Raw genomic sequence first — 21195 nt, 5'->3', positions numbered from 1 at the left:
ATGAAGCTACAGCAATAACAAGGCAAGGGAGATGGCAGCATGAGAAAGTTTCTTATAATAGTTAGTGTTTAAAATAAAATCTCTTACACGTGTGGATAGAATTTTGATTCTGCAGGACTTAAAAATATGTGTGTGGTAAAGCCTCCAACATAAATATACCAGGTTTCAATAAGAAAAAACAAAAATTACTCCAAGTAATCCAAGAAGGAAGAGATTAAAGTAAGGAATTAGAAACTTGGAAAATTATTGGGTATGTTGGAAGAGGAAAGGTCAACACAAGCCTCTCTAAGTCTCAGGTTCACTGCTAATGTTCCGAGACCTAAGTGACTTCAGGAAATGTGAAGATTCATTATGTATGTTTATAGCCATCTGTAGTCTCAAAGCAGAAATTTATGGGAGAATTTTCAGAGACTGTGGTAAAACTTCACATCTGCTGAATCTCACATGTATCCCGCTGTTGATCAAGAGCAGCCAATGGCTTTTATTTCTCATGGGAGGACTTTTCATTGGTAATTCTAAGACACAATCCTGTTGGCTTAGACAGAGAATAAAATGATTCAGGAATAATGCTAAGTTGCCAATAATCAGAAATAATAATGAAAGGTAACTTTTATACCAATCCAGGCTGGTGTGACAAAGACATTCACAAGATTTTTAACCTGTGTGTGTGTGTGTTATTTTGTTAAGAGAATGGATCTTATTTATACTGGTATGTGTTGCCCTATAACATGGCAATTCCACTTGTAGGCATGTACCCAGGACAACTGAAAACACACGTCCACACAAAAATTTGTATATGAATGTTTATGCCAGCATTATTTATAGTAGCCAAACTGTGGAAACAATCAACATTATCAGTCAACTGATGAATGGATAAACTAATATAATATATCCACACAGTCCTATTTGTCCATAAAAAGAGGAAAATACCGATACACACTATAATATGGATGACTCTTGAAAATATCATTGTAAGTTAATGAAACTAGATGAAAAATGTCACATATTGTATAATTCTATGTATATGAAATGTAGAAAAATGACAAATAGGCAGTGATTCCTAAGGACTAAGATAAAGGAGGAATGACTAATCATTGCTCCAGAATTCTTGGAGGTGATAAAATGTTCTAAAATTAGATAGTGGGGAATATACTAAAAACTACTAAATTGTACACTTTAAATGGTTGAATTTTATGATATGTAAATTATATCTCAATAAAACTAATTTTATAAAATACCAGAGCTGAAATCTGGAAAGAAAAAAAAATCTAACAATAAAATACATGTCACTTAACCTCTTATGTTGACAGACCATTAGAACTGTAATGTTATAATATTCATATAAAACAATGATAAAACAATGAAATGATATTTTTTAAATTCACAGATGTATAAAATGAGGAAGGATTTAGACTTGTTTATGAGTTAGATTGTAAATTACCAGAAGACAATGAACATTGATGCTTTGCTCTGTAGTCAATGTGGTGCCAATCCTTCTACAGGTAGATGGTTAATACATACTTTTAATGATACTTCTCTCTCAATTCCCTCAATTGCAATTACACATTAAGAATGTGTAATTCTAGGGGCACCTGGGTGGCTCAATCGATTAAGCATCCGACTTTGGTTCAGGTCATGATCTCAGTTTGTGAGTTCAAGCCCCATGTCTGACTCTGTGCTGACAGCTTGGAGCCTGCTTCAGATTCTGTGTCTCCTTCTCTCTCTGCCCCTCCCCCACTGTGCTCTGTCTCTGTCTCTCAAAAATAAATAAATGTAAAAAAATTTTTTTTAAAAGAATGTGTAATTCTAATACTTTAGACTCAGTAAAATTAAAGAATCTGGAAATACATTCTGATTTTTTTAAATCTGTTACATGTACATTACCATAAAATAAAAGTAATAAAATGTGAAATTTACAATTTTAAAAAATATTAAATAATGTTAAATTGGAAGAAATTTGGCAGACAATAGAAGTTTTTGCATATATTCTATTTCAGCTGAAGCAAAGAAAATTATTTCTAAAATCAGCAATATCATTCTGATCCATAACAGTAACACCAAGATAATGAACTTTACAAGGAGAGAATGATAACTACCTAAATTTTTTTGACACAATGAGAAATCATGAAAATGAAAATAATGAATCAGCATATATGAGTTTTAAATATCTACACAAAGATGAACATGGAACATATTTAAATTACAAATAAAATCTATGATATTCTTGGCATTGGCACTGTAGCAAAATGTTATTTTTCTTACATACCAGCCATAAATGCTTTTTACCACTGGGAATATTTTTCTTTTCATAATTGTTAATTGAAAAGGAAAAGTAATTACAGTAGATAGAATAACTCATGAATGGATTACCTTAGCATTTTATATAATCGTTGCTTTATTTTCTTTGCCTTATCTGTATTCATGCCTCATTTTTATCATCTCTCTAAAATTCATTTTTGGTTCTTCCTTTTATCTTATGATCTTATCTTGCTTCCTTTCACTGTTTTACATGATTACTTGTTCTTTTCACATAATACTCCTATTCATAGATATCTCTTTGATTCATCTGCTTTCTTTTATAAATCTGTTTATTAGATATGAAAATATATTCCTCTTCTCCCAATTTTCAGTTTTTTAAAACACTAATTCACACAAGTGAAAAGCCTATAGCGAATCCTTTTTTTCCTGTTTTTTTTTTTAAATTTATTTTTGAGAGACAGAGAGAGACAGCACGAGCAGGGGAGGGTCAGAGAGAGGGGGAGACACAGAATCTGAAACAGGCTCCAGGCTCTGAGCTAGCTGTCAGCACAGAGCCCGACGTGGGGCTCAAACCTATGAATTGAGATCATGACCTGAGCCAAAGCTAGACGCTTAACCGTCTGAGCCACCCAGCCACCCTATAATGAGTCTTTAAAGGTAAACTCATTAAAAAGATTACTAGGAGAGGTTTGTTGTTTGTCTTTGCTTACCATGGTTTTTTAAATTTTCCACCTCTCTACAGAAATCTTAATCATCCTTACAACCCACAGGTTTTTTGGAGTTTACTACACTGATGATATCTGATTGACAAGAATCAACAAGTTTCCTAGATGCCTAGGTAGGATAATGTGCCAGAAGTCAGCAAGTAATCTCCATGAAAATTCTGGAGCCTGCTCTCTCAGCATAGTTTCTGAAGTGCTAGTGGCCTCTGTCATCTTAACATATTCCCTCCAAAGTAAAAGAGAAGTGCCACACCTTGCGCTATCACTGGGAACAAAGGGCCCCTTCAGATTCTGCAGTTAGCAAGCACTACCACTTCTCTCAGCCTACAAGGGTGACCTCATGCAGAGTTTCTTATAACAGACTGTGTAAGAAAGAAAAATTCCAAGGCTGGTTTACACCTAAAAATATATTTGCAACCTGTCAGAACTACACAACTACAGCATAATGACTCTACTCAGCTGGGGTCCTAGAAGGCTGGGAAAGAGAAATCTTCCTAGTGGACCACACCTTGAGCAGTGCGTTTAGTGTTTCACTTTGCTGGTCATGGAAATGACCAGATATAGGGATACACACCAGTGTATAGATGATCTTAATAGATTTACTAAATAGTGATAAATATGGAAGGAACTTCTCTGAAACCTTAGTGACAAGGAAGTCAGAGAAATAGGTAAATGAAAGATCAGCAGAAGAAGACCTTTTTAGGTCATTACTTCATGTAAGAACTCTTGTGTCCCATACATATACTGGCTTTCCCAAAGGGCATGCACTGAGGAAGAGACTCTCAGTAATCACATAGATAAGATGATTTGACCCATGTTGTTAATCAGTTTTTTAACAGCCACTCCAGCGTTTGCTCAATGAATTAAAAAACAAAGTAGCCAATGTAATTCAGATGGAAGACATGCAGAGTGAAACCATATGAGTGGAAGTTCTGTAAAGCCAATCCAGCCAGGGAATACTGTCACTGAGTCACAGTCTGTCAAGGGCTGAGATGAAAACTGAGTCCTCAATACTGCACCGTTCCCTACCATCAGCTAGGCACATGGTGGCAAGTTGATACATTGAATTTTTATATCTTATTAAAGGTAGCAATGTGAGCTCTCTGCAATAGATACTATGGGTATAGATTTTCCCTGCCAGTCCCTTAAACTTTGCTGGCAGAGTCAACCTCAGACTTCCTGCCATAGGATCCATTGTTTCTGTCATAGAAAACATTGTTTCTGACCAAGGAACTGATTTACTGTGCTATAAGTGAGGGAATGAGCTAATACCCATAGGATTCACTGATCTTATCAGAGACCCAATCATCTAGAAGTATAATGAGAATACAAGGGTCTGAAACTAAGGAAATAAGTGGGAGGGGCTCCTTTCATTCTTGATGTCCCAGTTCGTGTCCTAACGACTTTTGCTCCCTGGTCCTAAGGGAGGAATGCTTCTACTATGGGACAAACGGAATTTCTGTGAAACTGGAAGATGAGATTGCCAATGAATTAACAGGCAAAGAAGAGGTTCATTAAACAGTTTGTAGTGAACGGCTTTTATTATTAAGGAAAAATAAGATGTCTGCTACATAGTGGTTGGAGTATAAAACCGAAGGGATTTTCTAGGATGTTCTTGTGGCTTGCATCTATAGAGGACGACGGTAGCAACGCAATGCAGGTGAGACCACTGAGGTTTCAGGCAACTCACCAGGTAAAGAACTACAAGGAGCTAAAGTGTCAACTGAGCACAAAGGTGACAAAGCAGTTATCACAAAAAGAAAGTTATTAAAATCAAGTATTGGTTCCTATCCAGGTACAGAAATCACGATACTGCCCAGACATAATTTCTTTCCAGATTCACTATGAATATACTTGTGTATATTAACCTATATTATTTTTTCCTTTCTCCTATTTTTTATAAAGTATTCTGGCCATGGATAACTTTAAAATTTATTATTTAGGCTAAAATTTAGCAAACCAGTGTCATGACCAAATTAGAAGGGTAAGTAACATCACTGTGGTTTGGATAAAGTATCTGATGGAATTTGATATCTTTCCTTTTTAAGAAGATAATAAGCACACCTGTATTTGACATAGAAATATATTAGATTTAGGAGCACTGCTATTTTTATTGTTTTTAAACTTAAATATGGGTAGAAGGGTCTATACAGATTCTGATGGCTAAAGGAATGACTTGAATATTATTTTTCCCAGAACAACCGGCATATACTTTTTTGGTTTTCTTGCTGTTCTCACATCACAGTGACTGAGAGTCTAAAAAATGCATTTCCCAGAATCTTTTGTAACAGCTTTCTGGTTTAGAGTCCAGAGGCCACAAAATACGAAAGAAGGAGAAACCATTATTCTTTGTCCAGTAAGGAGACCTCATGGGCTTCAACAGATGTGATTCTTTGCAACTCCTTAGGATCCCTGGAAATTATTCATCTGGTGCTGTGGTGAGCTGAGATCATTAGTGAAAGTTCCCTGTGACTCCTGGAATTTTCTAAGCCTCTCGTGGCTGGTGATAAAAATGAGTAACATTGAGGAATAGTGGGTGCTTTCCACAGTCACTTCTCCTCCAGGTCTTCTTATGTATTTTTTAAAACATTTTTTAAATCTTTATTTGTTCTTGAGAGAGAGAGAAAGAGAAAGAGAGAGAGAGAGCATTAGCGGGGAGGGGCAGAGCGAGAGAGGGACCCAGGATCCTAAGCAGGCTTCAGGCTCTAAGCTGTCAGCAGAGATCGGTGTGGGGCTTGAACCCATAAACCCTGAGATTATGACCTGAGCCTAAATCGGTTGCTTAACTGACTGAGCCACTCAGGTGTGCCTTAAGTACTTTTAAGTCACTAGTCACTGTATTAAGTTTCTTCCTGTTCAAAACACCAGAGTAGTCTCTTTATTTTTTTTCTGACTGAAGCGACTGATACCATGAAATTGCTTAAATCAATCCTGAAAATTTGAGATTTGGCAACACTACACTGAACTTTTTCGGTGAAAATTTAATCAGCCTTTACCACACTGAGCAAAATCCTTAAACAGGCTTAAACAGGATAAGAAATGAGAACACTAATGATTTGGGGGGAAGAACATAAGAAATCTATGATGCTTTACAATATCATTATATTGAACTAACATTTCTTGAATATTTACCTTGTGCTAGGTTCTGTTCTGAAACCTTTATCTTATCTCATTTAATCCTCACGACTCTATAAGGTACACACTATTAGTACCACTATTTTGAAGATGTAAAAACAGAGGCTCAGAGAGGTAACTTGCCTGACACTGCGTAGCTCAAAAATGGCAGAGACTGCATTTGCATCCAGGCATTCTGACTCCGGGAGACCTTACTCAAACATTCCAATGAACTGCTTTGTAATGCAGTAAATAAAGGTTAATCCAAAGATGCATAGTCCATAAAAATGGTTGGAATAAATAACGTAGATGAGCATAGGTTTTATATAAATTAAAATGTTTTCAGAGCCTGCCTATGTGACGTGAGCGTGCTCCTTTCCCTTCTTGTCTTTCTGTGGCCAAAAACTTCCAATGCTATTCTGGTATTACTATTTGGTAATACTTTGGTAATTCTAGTAGTAAAAAGTAATGGTGATGGCCAGGTTGATGGCTAAGAGCTATTGTGGAGAAATTGGCCAGGCACTGTACCAAACCCATCCTAAAGGTATTTCATTCATTCCTCACCAGAATCTTACAACTGCCCACATTTTACAGACTGGATAACTGAGGCTTGGGTGACTAAAGGATTTTCCCATGGAGGTGACAGTTATAAACAATAACCTACTCTACTGGCTTCTGAGCCTGGGTTTTAGCCATCAGGCTATCATGTTTAGGAAGCTGCCACTATGAAGGAAATACACTCATGTTCTTTGGAGAGAGCCCTGATATCTTAAAAGCATTGGAGAAATTCAAATTTAAACTTCTCTCTCTTCTCTCTATAAATACCTCTGTGAAAATAAACTCATGCCCAGGACCTAAATTAAACTAAAGTGGCAAAGAAAATGAGAACACTAGCCTAAAAGAAAATCTATTTTCTGCTTTGTGGATAGTGGATTTTTATGGGACTCTGCTTCTCAAGGAGAATTCTGGATTTATTTCCTGCAGGTGGAAACTTCTATTCCCTAAGTTTAAAAGAAAGTGGACCTAACCAGGAGAAGTAAAGGCTACATACATGAATGGCAGAACTTTGCAGATATCTTGATGTTTGAGGTGACCAGAAGACACTTATTTGCTTTTTCATTACAATCTTTCTCAAGTGATGCAAACACCTATTTGGGGTTGGTGAAGGGAGGAAAACCATATCCGAGCTCTTTGAGAATTGAGGCCCCAGAACTCCAAGAGGAGAAGAGGATTAATAAAGCATGTCAGCAGGCCGACACACCACGCATTGCCCTGTGTCTCAGTTTGATCATCAGACATATCAGCTGGAGAACAGCCCTGTATCCATCAGCTTCCAGCCTTAATAAGAATCCAGATTCCACCTTTATCATAGCTCTGAAAAATACATTGCTTCTCTCAGAGGCACTTACCTGCCCGGTGCCTCGTTACGTGTTTTCTCAGCCCCCTATTCAACTTTGTGGCACTTACCACAGTTGTGATATACTTATTAAAATTGCTTTTTTCATAATTGTCTTCCACATTGACCTGGAGATTATGTTAAATTGTAGACTGAAGAAGTTGGCTTAGTTGTAATTATTGTAAATGAATAATCAAAGTCTACAGTTATGAGGTTAAAAAAATGAGTACTTTTCGAGGAGATAAATTAGTGCATGTGGTTATACCTTTTAGAACTTTGGTGGATTGGGGCGCTTGGGTGGCTCAGTCAGTTGAGCGCCCAATTTTGGCTCAGGTTGTAATCTCATGGTTCATGGGTTCGAGCCCTGCGTTGGGCTCTGTGCTAACAGCTAGTTCAGAGCCTGGAGACTGTCTTCAGATTCTGTGTCTCCCTCTCTCTCTGACCCTTCCCTGCTCACCCTGTCTCTATCTCTCTCTCTCTCAAAAATAAATAAAACATTAAAAAAAAAAAAGAACTTTGGTGGATATATCACTCAGCAGGGAAAAAAACCCCTCAGGTTTAAAGCAGGCTTTGTCAATAATTCTGATTCTGTTGCCACATGAATATTTGCAGTAGGAGCTGTCAAACCACTGGATTAAATAGAAATTTAGTTTGCAGACATTTACTGCATGTAGATTTCATTATGGTTAAAATATCAACAATTTTAGGTTTGGAATAAACTCAAATGATAGTCAAATATCGTAATTTTGTAAGTGATGATTGTAGGTACTCAAAGTCACAGTTACTTCGTTTCAAAGTGGAACTTAAAAGAAGGTATATTCTCCTCAATATCAGTACCCTTTTCAATAAATGGAAGACATTACTAAGTTACATAAATCTACATCAGCCAGTGAGTGCCCTCTATTGTGAGCTGTAGAAATGGACTCTAGTTAACTTTAGCAGAAGTGGAATTTACAAAATAATTTCAGGGATTGTGAAATAAAATCCTTATGAATTAGGCTTCAGTCGGGTCAACCATGGGGCAGACATTTCTTTGGTCAGAACTCCATTATGTTTCTGACTACAATAAACTCATTCTAACTCACAGACTTCAGTGGCAATGTGGGATAATGGGAGGTAACTGGGCTCAGTATACCGATTCCCTGACGTGTTTGGGCAAGTTATGTGGGTGACTAGTCACAAGTGGCTTTAGGAAGCTAACAATTAGGACCATGTCAGCTGACTGACCTAACATACTGAATCAGTAATCTCTGGGAGGTGTGCTCATATCAATACTTTCAGCTCAATTTCAAATTATATTAGTCCTTTTATTTGAGTACTTTACACTCTATTTTCACTAATGTTCCTATACATTTACTGAAATAAATATCAACAGTCTGAAATTCTCTGAGCCTGTAGGAACCATGTTAATATGTGACTCCAGCTGGAGACCTAGAGACCATGAAGGATAGACCGTCTGATGTGAAGGAAATTGGCTTAATTATCTATGTAATACTTTCATGCAAGGGAGTTACAGTATTTTAGGCAAATGAGAAAGCGTTTTTTTATCTGGGAAGAGGAGTGCAGTGGGAATGAAGAATGAGGATATTTCAGGTCCTCCAGAATCTCACCCATCTAACTATCCCTATTGTGTCCTTGTTTTCTCAACCAGTGCTATAACCCATAAGCCAGAAACGTGAATCTTTTGTAATTTTTAAATGTTCTGGTGGCCACACTTTAAAAAGTAAAAATTAAACAGATGAAATTATTTCTATATTGTATTTAATCCAACATACCCCAAATATTATCATGTCAACATAAAAACAGAATAAAACTAATAATAAGATATTTTACATTCTTTTTTTCCAGGCATTAAGTCTTTAATATCTAGAGTTTAGCCATAGGGAGTGAGTGGCTACCATAATGGACAACACAAATTTTAGTCTCTTTCTTTTTCTTTCCAATATAATTATAAGTAGCCGCCCCACCCTACAGTCTTGAATTGCTCATGCCTTGGATGCCTTCACTGCCAGATTTCCACACATCATAATAACAGGAGATTTTCAGTCTCCTTCCACATTCTTTAGCCCATAGCCAATTCAAAATTTCTCATTTCTCTTTGTGTATGCTGTCTGTAATCAATTTCCCCATGCCAATTTCTTCCCCAGAGCTTTTGTTGTAAGCAACACTACCAATTCTGGAGAACTCAAGAAAAATTATTTTCTTGAATAAATAATGCTTAGTTCAAGAATGTAGAGGAAGGCTGAAGAATCAGTCCTAAGAAATAAGTGGAGACTGAAAGGTTAGGAATCAGGGAATATAGTCAAGTCCATGTGAAGGTGCCCCTCTTGGCACCTCTGCAAAACTCAATACACCTAAGCTAACGTGTTTAACAGTACGTGCACCTTTGCAGAGTCAAGGTCAAAGCTGAACAATTTCAGTAGTTCAGTATCATGGCACTCTAGGGGATCAGGGAGAAGTGATATCTGGATATTTTAGCTTTTGCATTAGAAGATAGACCTCTCATCATTGGAATCAAGGGAATTCTTCCCAAATGAGAAGGAAAGTAAGATAATGCATGGTAAGATAATGGGGGCTGTGGAATAAAGAAGTTAGCTATCTAATACAAAAACACCCAGGAACTAAAAACGGTGGAATACATCTATTTTCTTGTTATGGAAAATGAATATATGAACTGTAATAAATATGCTCTATAAAAACTAAAGACTAACTTTTTTGAAATAAAAGTTCATTATTTTTTGTGATCAAATTTATGTTGTTAAATTTCAAAAATCACGTATCTTATTTTAACAAATGGGAAAAAATTATAATCCTTCCTGTGGTAGCCAGTGTTAATTGTTTGGAACTTTTTTCCATGGGAGGAGTGAGATATTAGAGACTTCTCTGACCAAATTACTTTGAAGCAATAAAGGAAAGCCTCTATCTACTCTTTATACATTTAATTTTGATGTTGTCAGAGTCTTAAAGTCCCTATGAAAAGGAATCACTTAGCTCTGAGAACAGCTGTAAAAAGAAAAGCATAAAAAAATATTTGTGTTCAAGGTATTTAATATTTATTTTCAATAGTGAAGGAAGACAGTCACAGAACTCACCATTTACATTAATTTCAATGTCACTATATTAGGATTTAAAATGGATTTTTATTGCCATTTGTCATGTCATCAGTTTCTAAGGTTAGAAAAATGATGTATACTATGCCCCGATATTCCTCATGTTTCATTTTCTCTATGTAATGAAATGGGAAAATGGCAAGACAGTGAACTCTGTGGATCAAGGGACTGTGTAAAACCTTATCACAACCAACCAATAAAGCCTTTTAATCAATAAGAATGTACACAGGACACAACACAGTCAAATTGTGATCCAGGGGCTGGCAGACACATAGCGATAAAGAACTAGGAAAAATTTTAAATGAGTTGCAATCTAATTTTGATTGAGTCTAAATGGAAAATGACACAAGGAAATTCAGGTGCTGAGTGTTATAGGATGAAGTCTATTTTTCCTAATTTTCTCTGCTGATGCCTCAGTACATATTTTAGGTTAATCAAAAACATTCATTGACAGCTAATAGAGTTTATATTTAGGACAATATTCTGGAGTCATAATGTAAAAATAAGTCTAATATTACCAAAAAAATCAGTTATAATGTTATTCTATTTTTCCTTCCATATGTAATAATTAACATTTTTGAGTGCCTACTAACAACACATACTGAGCACATAATATTAACCCATATAAATAGGTAATGAATTCAACTTCCTTATAATGATTTGAAATGCCAATTTGGTAAATGTGTCCCGGCTGCTTATATTGGAAGCAATTTGATGTAATCAGCCAGCTAAGTGATTTATCTCCACCTGGCATATTGCTGCTTTCTTCATCCTGCATCAGGCACTAGTGCCAAAATGAGCTATGATTCCGTATTTGCTACTTTGGTACCGATGCCCCTACCTACTCAGCTATAGAACACTTTGCTTCATTAGACACTGAAGAACACCTTGAATAGTAGAGGAAAAATTCTACGGGGGATTTTTATTTACCTAGTATTATGCATGCCAGAAGATAGGAAAAAAATCAATAAAGGCAGAGTTGTCTTATATTTTTCAAGCTCTTATACGTTTCTCGGCAGTGAGAAGCAAGTCACAATGAAGATCACTGAATGAAACACAGCCTCTGGGAATGGAGAAGCAACCTATTACCAGTATATCTAATTCCGTTTTCTAGCTTCTACTGTATTTCTGCTCTTCATAGCACATGCTCATATCATCATTTAATATCTTCATCATCAATGTGAATCTAGAATACTGAGAACTTCATTCTTATTTTCTAGCTCAAGATTCTATCAAATCTTATGGTTCTATCCAACTGCATAACTATTATATGCGAATATAGAAACTCTTATAGACCAACATTTGTTGGCACATCTCATCAAGAATACTAAATGCCACATTACATAATATAATAAAAAAACGTTTTACTTAAAAATGTTCTCCATTACTACCTGTAACACCCTTGACATTTTCTATAAATACATGTCTATTTCACTCTGGGTTTTGTTTTTTGTTTATTCAACAAATATTGATTGAGAAACAGTTCCAGAAACTATTCTAGTAGTAGTGATTAGAGCATGAACCGGGGCATGTAACATCTCTGACATCATAAAAATTAAGTTCTAGAGGGCTGAAGCAGACCATAAATAAATAAATAAGTAAAATATAAAATAGCAGAGGGTGATAAATGCTACGGAAATAAATGAGGACAGGGGACATCAGAGGCATATTTTTAAATAGGATGGCTAGGGAAAGCCTTGCCAAGAAGATAACATATGAGTTAAGACCTGAAAGAAGAGAAAGATAAAACTTTGTGTGTATCAAGATTAAGTTATTAGTAAGAAAACTGATTTGGGTCACTGGAGGTGAACTACATAAAAATGCACTAATGTAGGTATCCTAGAACTCATTAACACAATAGCCACAATGTTGTTATAATACTTTTGAGAGAAGTGTTTAGTTTACTCTCAGAAGCAGATTCCATTTAACAACTGTAAGCTGTTATTCCAAATAACAATGGAAAGTTTGAATTAAACTGAAATAAGAGTATAAAAAACTCACAATATGCTGTGTTCAAAATCTTATCCAAACTACATGTTGGAAATTAACCAAGCAGAAGGCAGCAACATTTAAAGGTAATAATATATGATAGTTTGAAAAATGCATATACTGTAATCTTATGAGACACGTTAGTCCTCATTAATATAAATCTACCACTAGAATTTTTAGAGACAATTTTGCTAGAGGGAGGAGAGGGTATACAACTGTGGTGAATCATAAGCTTACATATAGAAGGCTTACGTGTAGCTTGGATAAGAATAGATCTTGTGTATGATCATTACTTAGAGCCTATTACCAAAAATATAAAAATTAAGAACTTGTTAATACTTCTTTTTAAGAGATATTTAAAACTTACATTAATAGATATTAATGTCTTTCCTCAACTTTGTATAAAATTTGGATAGCCTTTCATTTTATATGTCAAAGCAAAGAAGTCCAAGACACAAATTAGTTTGATAATATCATACATACAAATGAATCAGATCAAACTAATAAAAGAAGTCACAGAATAGTTTACTAGATCATATGAATAAGTAAGTCCATGATAAAAAAATAGACTATTCTAGTGATTTACTTAACTTTCTAAATATTGAAGACATTCAAATAGACAATTCACTGTTTTTCTTTGGATTCATTTTATTTTTATCATTCTCCTGCAAAATACCTTGTAATTCAGCTATCATTCTTGGTATGATTCCCTAGATATAAATTCAATTTAGCTTCTAAAATGTTAATCACACATTCTTTGAATAGACACAGGAAGCCTAAACATTAATTAACTTAAAGTTAGATTAGTTGATGAAAAGTTTAATTTAAAATTAACTTCAGTAGTGATGAGATGCTATAAAAAGGATATTCATATATTCAATGAGCAGAGACTGTAGCAGAGAGAAAAGATCCTTTCTGCCATAGCAGATTTATTAAGTCACTATAAATATTTTACAAATTCAATCTCCAAAAAAAGTAGCAATGACTTAGTTATTTATCTTTCCATTGCTCTCCTACAAAGCGTCAAGGAGAATGGGGGGAAAAAGAGGAAGTTACAAATTTTATTTTCTGCAAAACTATAAAGGATGGAAATTATATGTACATCTAGCAAAGGCATGTGAGACTTGAGGAATCAACAAGGGAAATTGCTGGTCACGGGGCCAGGGGATGAACAGAGAGGTCTGATTGGCAAGTATCAGACATTAGTGGAAAATAATATTTCTCAGAAAGAAAGAGCCATACCCAGAGTAAAAATTTAAAACCTTAATTTAAAAAGAATTTCCAAAGTAATTATTTGCTTAAATAGAAAATAAAATCTGCATGGACAAAATTCTTAGATATAAAGAAAAGAAAAATGAGAACTCGTAGGACAGACAGCCTTGATTCAAAGAGGGGGCTATGTTATTAAGAAAAGAGAAATTAATACATAAATTATTCAAATAAAGAATACAGAAAGGACAAAAATAGTTAACAGAGTATTGAAATGGAAATACATGGGATCAAAGTAGAAAATTGACAATTTATAAAATTTTAGGAGAGAAATATAATTCATAAGAAAAATTGTGATTCCTGTTGTACTTGCTTTTGCTTTTACATGTGTGTAGAGGGTGGGAATGAGGAGGAGGTGTGACAGGATAGAATATAAACTCTCTGACAAGTGTAATAAAGGAAAAAGTAATTTTGGACATAAAATAAGAGAAAAGTAAGAAATATGAATTGGTTTTAAAAGACTTTTTTTCATAGACCTAATAAATTTGAAAATATTAAAGAAATAAATTTTCTGAAAAATTACCAATATTGACACCAGAATAAAAACTATGAATAAATAACCATGATAAAGATTAAAATGCATTAGGGGGCGCCTTGGTGGCTTAGTAAGGTGTCTGACTCTTGATTTGGGCTCAGGTCATGATCTCATGGTTTGTGAGATCAAGCCCTGCATCAGGCTCTGTACTGATAGCATAGATCCTGCTTGTGATTCTCTAACCTCCTCCCTCACTCTCTGTTTCTACCCCACTTGTGCCTTCTCTCTCTGTCAAAATAAATAAATATTTAAAAAGTGAAAATGCATTATTAAATTTATTAAAGAATTTACTAAATTTATTTAAGAATTCTTCTCTTAACAACTTTATTGCTAGAGTAACAGGGGATCTAGGAACTAGCAGAGGTTAGAAAAGTGGGAAGTTTTTTTCTATTATTTTCAAAGTTCGCATACGTATTTTGAGATGAAGGCACAGGAGAGCACTCTTTCTCTCACTTAATGCAAACCTGCTTAGGAATATGTAGAATTTAAAAAACACCTTGGAATTGATTAAAAATGGCAATAGCTAATAATAATCTGATACTTATCCATAATAATTCAAGGATATATTAATATCTGGAAATATATTGATATGTTATCAGTGTATTATAAAGAAAATACAACCATTTAACAAATGAGCAAAATAATATGTAATAAAATTATACACCTAGAAGCTGGTAAACTAGGAGGAAAATAAGGTAAGGGTAGAATCAAAGAAACCAGAGGAAAAAGAATTTCAACATCAGGGTGAGTGTTGTTGGTTTTACAAGTTAAAATATGTTGAGGATAGAATGCTCCTACATTCTGTAAGATGAAAATCATTGTAATCCTGATAAAGATAATTTCAGCGGATGCAGTGAGGAATTACAGGTAAGCTTACGGTGTTTGGCTATAAGGTCAACAACATATAAATAATTAGATTTTCTGACTAACAATCCAATTTCGTTAATATCAACCTGGGAATAGGTAGAATTTAGAAAATTGTGTACCCAACTAGTGATTCTATTATTTAGGAAATTCATTCATTTTTTTCCCTTTTATTCACCAGTAGCAACTAGTAAGTAGAAAGCACTGTACCAAAGGATTTTAAGAAAAACCAAATTCTGTTCTATTCATGAGTAGTGTGTATTCTAGTTTTGGAGATTAGGAAAATTATAATACAGAAGGGAAGGTTTAGGGCTATAATAAATTTTTGTACTGGAAAAAGAAACTCACAGCAGCAGACTATTTCCCATAATTCTTTTTTTTGCAGGCCACAGCTTAAAATATATTCCAACAAAATGCATACCGATACTTTTTAAATTGCACTGTATCTAGAATATAAAGGTAGAAATATTTAAATATGTTACACCATGATAACGTGGAACATCTCAAAACAAAAGGCAATTACTTGGACGCTGTTGTCAGTAATAATATAAAATCATAAATCTTTCAAGGAAAGAAATTTCTATTCGGATAGCACAAATCTCATACCCTCTCTAAATATTGACCTAATTTTAGTAAAATTTTTGGATATCACAGGTGAGTCAAAGTCTTCAAATGCCAGGGAAAGCAAAACTGGGCTAGGAAAACAAAAATTGCAAAAGTTGGAAAATGAGTTATTGATCATTCAGATAATTGGTCTGAAAATACTTTTTATTTGTTAATTGATTACAATAATGGATTGCAAGAAGTTATTTACTGAGCACCTACCTTGTGCAAGTCCATGACGTGATAGGAGGAACACATAACGGAGCAAGGGCAATCTGCCCAATTACATTTTGTCATCTAAAATTTTTAGCATTTCTCATAGTATAGATCTCTGGTATGAATTATATCAGTTTTGACTTTACTGAAAAATATCTTTCTAAATCCTGATTGTTAAGAAATATTTTTCCTGGACATAGAATTCTGATTTCTTTTGGCACATTGAAGATACCATTCCATTTTCCTTATCTTTTTTTCTAGTAAAAAATCAGTCTACTTAATTCATATTGCTATTTCCCTAAATGTAATATATCTTTTTTTTCCCCTCTTTCTGTTTAAGACACTCTCTTTCTCTTTAATATTTCTTTGTACTTCAGTTATGGTTTTCCTTGTGTCTTTTCTTTTTATTATCCTGTGTGGAGTTAGCTGAGCTTCTTGCTTGTCACCAAATTTGTGAAAAATGTCTGCAAATATTTTCTGATCTCTTTTTCCTTTCTTCTCTTTCTAGAAAACCATCTACAGACCACCTCATATTTATCACAGTTTAGTGATACACTGTTGTGTTCATTTTTTTTTTTCAGAATTTTTCCCTCTATCTTCAGATTGGATAATCCCAACTGATTTATGTTCAAGTACATTGACACGTTCTTCTGTTGTCTCTAATTTCATGTTAAACCCATGAGGCATATTTATCATGGCTCCTTTAGAGCCCTTGTCTTTTACGTCTAATACCTTGGCCATCTCAGCAGAGTTTTCTACTGAGCACCTGTTTAAAAATTTCCTGACAATGATTTATATTTTCTTGCTTCTTTGAAGGCTAGTACTTTTTTATTACATATTAGACATTATGGGCACGGGGTGGGGGAGTGGTAGAAACTACATTCTTTTATCTTTCTTTGAAAATGCTTATTTTTGTTCGAACAGACCACTGGACAGTGGTTAAGGTAACAGACTGGAACTAGACAGCCTGGTTCAAAGCCCACCTCTACCATTTATGACCTGTGTACCCTTGAAGAAACTACTTAACTTCTCTGTGTCTCATTTTCACTATTAACTATAGATAATACTTCGTATGTTTTGTGTGAGCATGAAATAAGTGGAAATGTGTAAAACATTTAGATTGGTGCCTGGCATATAAGATCTCAAGGAATATTTTATATTGTTGTTTTTGTCTCTTGTACTTATTTATGATGTTCAAACCATAGTTAGTACAGACCACATACTATTGAATGAACACATGAATGAAGAAATATCCATGTTTCTAGTTTGAAAATTACGTATCATATGTTGAAGAAATTTTATATTGCTTCTCTCTTTTCTGGCTATGTTTCATAAAAGAAGCCCGGCTAAGGGGTGTTACAAGTGGATTTGTTAATGCAATAACTGTATTTCCTTCTTTTATTTACTCATTCTTTCCTTTAACGATTTGTGTGTGTGTATGTATGTGTACTTTTCTTCATTTGAAACAAATAAATGTGACAGTCCTTTTTCTTGGGATTTTTCTAGCTAGATGGGAAAATGGTGTCTTTAGTTACATACAATAAAATGTATACAATGAGTACATGAGGGAATAAAACGAATGATACATTTGAGAGCATGCACATCCTGTTTGACATATATTCATCTGAATTATACGAAATCACCAACATTTTGATGGTTTAACTATTTTAAATGGCAATTTTATATGTTCAAAATAATGGCAGATAATAATATATACATTGCATCTATCAGAATAATATGTCATTCAGAAGAGGAGGAAACATTCAATCAGGATGAGCAAAACAAAACTTTAGGACAGGAGGCAATTGTGATAGATTTGAGGAAAAAGTAGATTAGGGTCAAGGGGTTCAAGTCAATAATTTTCAAAATGTGTCCCACAATTTTAGATGAGCATAGGAAATGGTGGCCAAAATAGAGCTAGCCTGGAAGAACAATGATAATGGTTTTTTGTTTGTTTTTTTGTTTGTTTTGGGGGAAAACATTGCCTGCATGAGCGAGGTAGGGGTGATGAGTGGGGAGGGGGGTGGAACAGAAGGGAGGGAGGAACAGAGGAGAGGAAGGAATCTCAAGAAGGCTCCATGCCCTGTGTGGAACCCCACCCAGGGCTGGATAACACAATGGTGAGATCATGACCTAAGCAGAAATTGAAATCAAAAGTCAGACAGTTAACCAATGGAGCCACCCAGGCACTCCAGGTATTTTTAAAATAGTTATTTCACTTCATTTTGTTTATTTTCCCCTTAGTATCCCACTTCCTGAAATTGAAAGGAAGAGAGAAAATTGCTCAAGACAGAGTATCTCTAAGCTGTAAACATTCTTTTATTTAAAAAAATTTTTTTATGTTTTATTTTATTTTTGAGAGAGAGAGAGAGAGAGAGAGAGAGAGAGAGAGAGAGAGCGAGCACAAGCAGGGAAGGGTCAGAGAGAGAAGGGGACACAGAATCTGAAGACAGGCTCCAGGCTCATGAGCTAGCTGTCAGCACAGAGGCTGACACGGGATCGGACCGACGGACCGGACGGTGAGATCATGACCTGAGCCGAAGCCGGATGCTCAACCGACTGAACCACCCAGGCGACCCTGTAAACATTCTTACAATGAGTTAAATTTTACAGATCTGTTAATTTGATAGATCCTATCATTTCAAACGTCTCAGTCTATGTGCCATATGGTAATGTTTCTCCCAAGTAGTTTTACTTCACCTAACTTCTAACATTCCAAGTGCCTAAGCTGGTTTTCAGTTCTCTATTGTGTGGCACTAAAATATTCTCTGTTAAGTCAGAAATTTTTAAATTCATTTTTTTGATCTACTTAGACATTCATTCAGTGAAATGCAACAACATGCATTCCAAGGAGTCAGCTCTTTGTTCCGAATAAGACATTTAATGAATGGAAGGATACCAGAGCTACAGGACACTCAGTACTTAAAGCCCTGCATACAATTAAAAACACTGTGAATATAAAAGGGGAATTTTTAGTGGAGTTCCACGTTGTAAAGTGTAAGTAACTTGAACTCTTATTAAAGATGAACTGTTTGTTGTTATTTCTCACTCGAAGTCTTGAGTTTATGCTTTTCTAAAATGGGAATTTCAAAGGATGTATGTGTTATTTATGATAACTCTGCCTAGCTAAGGGAGAGTTTTGACTATATATCATATTCATTTGTAAGGCTTTAATGCCAATAATGTTATTTTAGTATCTTTATATGACATTAAGATAAGCAAAATAGCTACGAAGCGTTTGAACAAGATATATTACTACTCAAACAGTGTGTTTTGTCTAAAATACTTATTCAAAAACACTTCAATATACTAACCTACCTGAACATTATTCTCTTACAGTCATTAGTCCCATCCCTAAAACAAGTATAAATAAAAATGTATATGTAAAGAGACAATGACATTTTGATGTTGCACAATCACTTCTGAACTGGGATTTAGGAAATCTTTTGTCATCATCTGGGAAATGAAGGGTGTAAATTAGATTGTCTTTATCAGCTCTAAAGTTCCATGATACTACTATTAGGCACACAAAGAATTCCAAAGCTGCTGTAACAATGACTTAATGGAAAATGCAAAGAGTTTGCCAGAAGATAAGCTATGTGTCTTGTCTTTTCCTTTCCTATAGTTTAATTTCTATCTGTACATATCTCCTGTGTTTAGGAAAAACAAAAACAGAAAAACAAAAAAAGACCCACAAAAACCCTTTAATACACATAGAAGAGGTATCTGTTTAACTGAAAGCCCTTCCAAATACAATAGAAGGAAGATATAATTCTTCTCTATATTTAAATAACCCATATGAAAGGATTAAAATATAGTCATTTACTTTGATTAAAGTATTCATTTTGCAGTTGATCCCACTTACAAAATAAATGTATTTTTATAGAATTAAACATAGGCAAATCTGTGAAGAATCTACAGGAAAATGTCTTCTTGAATTTCAAATATTTAATCTTCACACTGGGCTTCTCTTTCCATTATCCTATCATCTTTTCTAACCTGGGCAGTTCTTCTTCTTCCCTACAAGTACTGAGACTAGTTTTCAACTGACTTTTCCCTGTAGGGCAAGCAACCAGCAAGTTTAAGGATGGTTCTACCCAGTGAGAAATACATAGACTTTAATACCAAGGACCCAAAGGAGTGAATATCTAAGTTTTGAAAACTTAATATTACAATATATTTAAACAAACTGTCTTCCATAAGACTATCAAATAGATACCTACAGGGAAAGCTAGTTATATATTTGCTCTTCTGTATTAAACTCTAACAAATCTATTTCCTTGGGCACAAATTCACACTCACACTCATATCCACTCACACTCACATAAGGGAATAAGTGGTTTACAAGTTTAAAGTTAGGGATAATGAGGACCTGAGGTCTAGAGAAAGAGGCCATCAAAGGGATTTTGGCAGTAGGAAGAAAGAGTAATTGTCATGCCAATCAAGCATCAAGAGATAGGAACCTACTCAGGCAGAGAGGAAGGAAAGCATCAAAAATGCACCAGACTGGCAGCTTCTGTTAAGTTTCAAGGTACACTTTATATCTGGTGTGTGAAACACAGATGATCCTTATCAAGATGTAACAGATTTCTTGGAACATTCAACTTATACTTGTGGAAGACTGTCCTTGTCTGAGCATACATGGCTTCCATTTGATCCCTCCTTAACTCCATGCCCTTCTGAGAGTACCCAACAAAGCAAGAGAACAAAAACACCAATCAACCACCAATTGAAATCAGGTAGACAATTTTTATTTGCCTGATTTTTAAAATCATTTTACAGAATGGTGTAAAGTGAAAACCTTATTCCTTGATAAAAAATAAGTACCTTTCTGGCTGATTAGACAGAAAGATGATACAGTATTTTTAAGTCCAGTTTCAAATAAGTAAAATTTTGGTATAATTATAAGTGTTGGGAATAGCTAACAGCTATCTAAGATATGATGAAGAAATAAAAGTCAAAATTCCCAAATGTCTAGTACTGCTATTTCACCAATTTAGGTATTATTCTCAATGTCTTTAAAAACGTTCAAACAGCACAAAACATGAGAGACTATTGAATACTGAAAATGAACAGAGGGCTGAAGGGTGGGGGGAAGGGGATGGTGGTGATGGAGGA

Source organism: Suricata suricatta, chromosome 10 (assembly GCF_006229205.1).
Source record: "Suricata suricatta isolate VVHF042 chromosome 10, meerkat_22Aug2017_6uvM2_HiC, whole genome shotgun sequence".
Classification (NCBI taxonomy): domain Eukaryota; kingdom Metazoa; phylum Chordata; class Mammalia; order Carnivora; family Herpestidae; genus Suricata; species Suricata suricatta.
Note: the sequence above shows the minus strand (reverse complement) of the source record.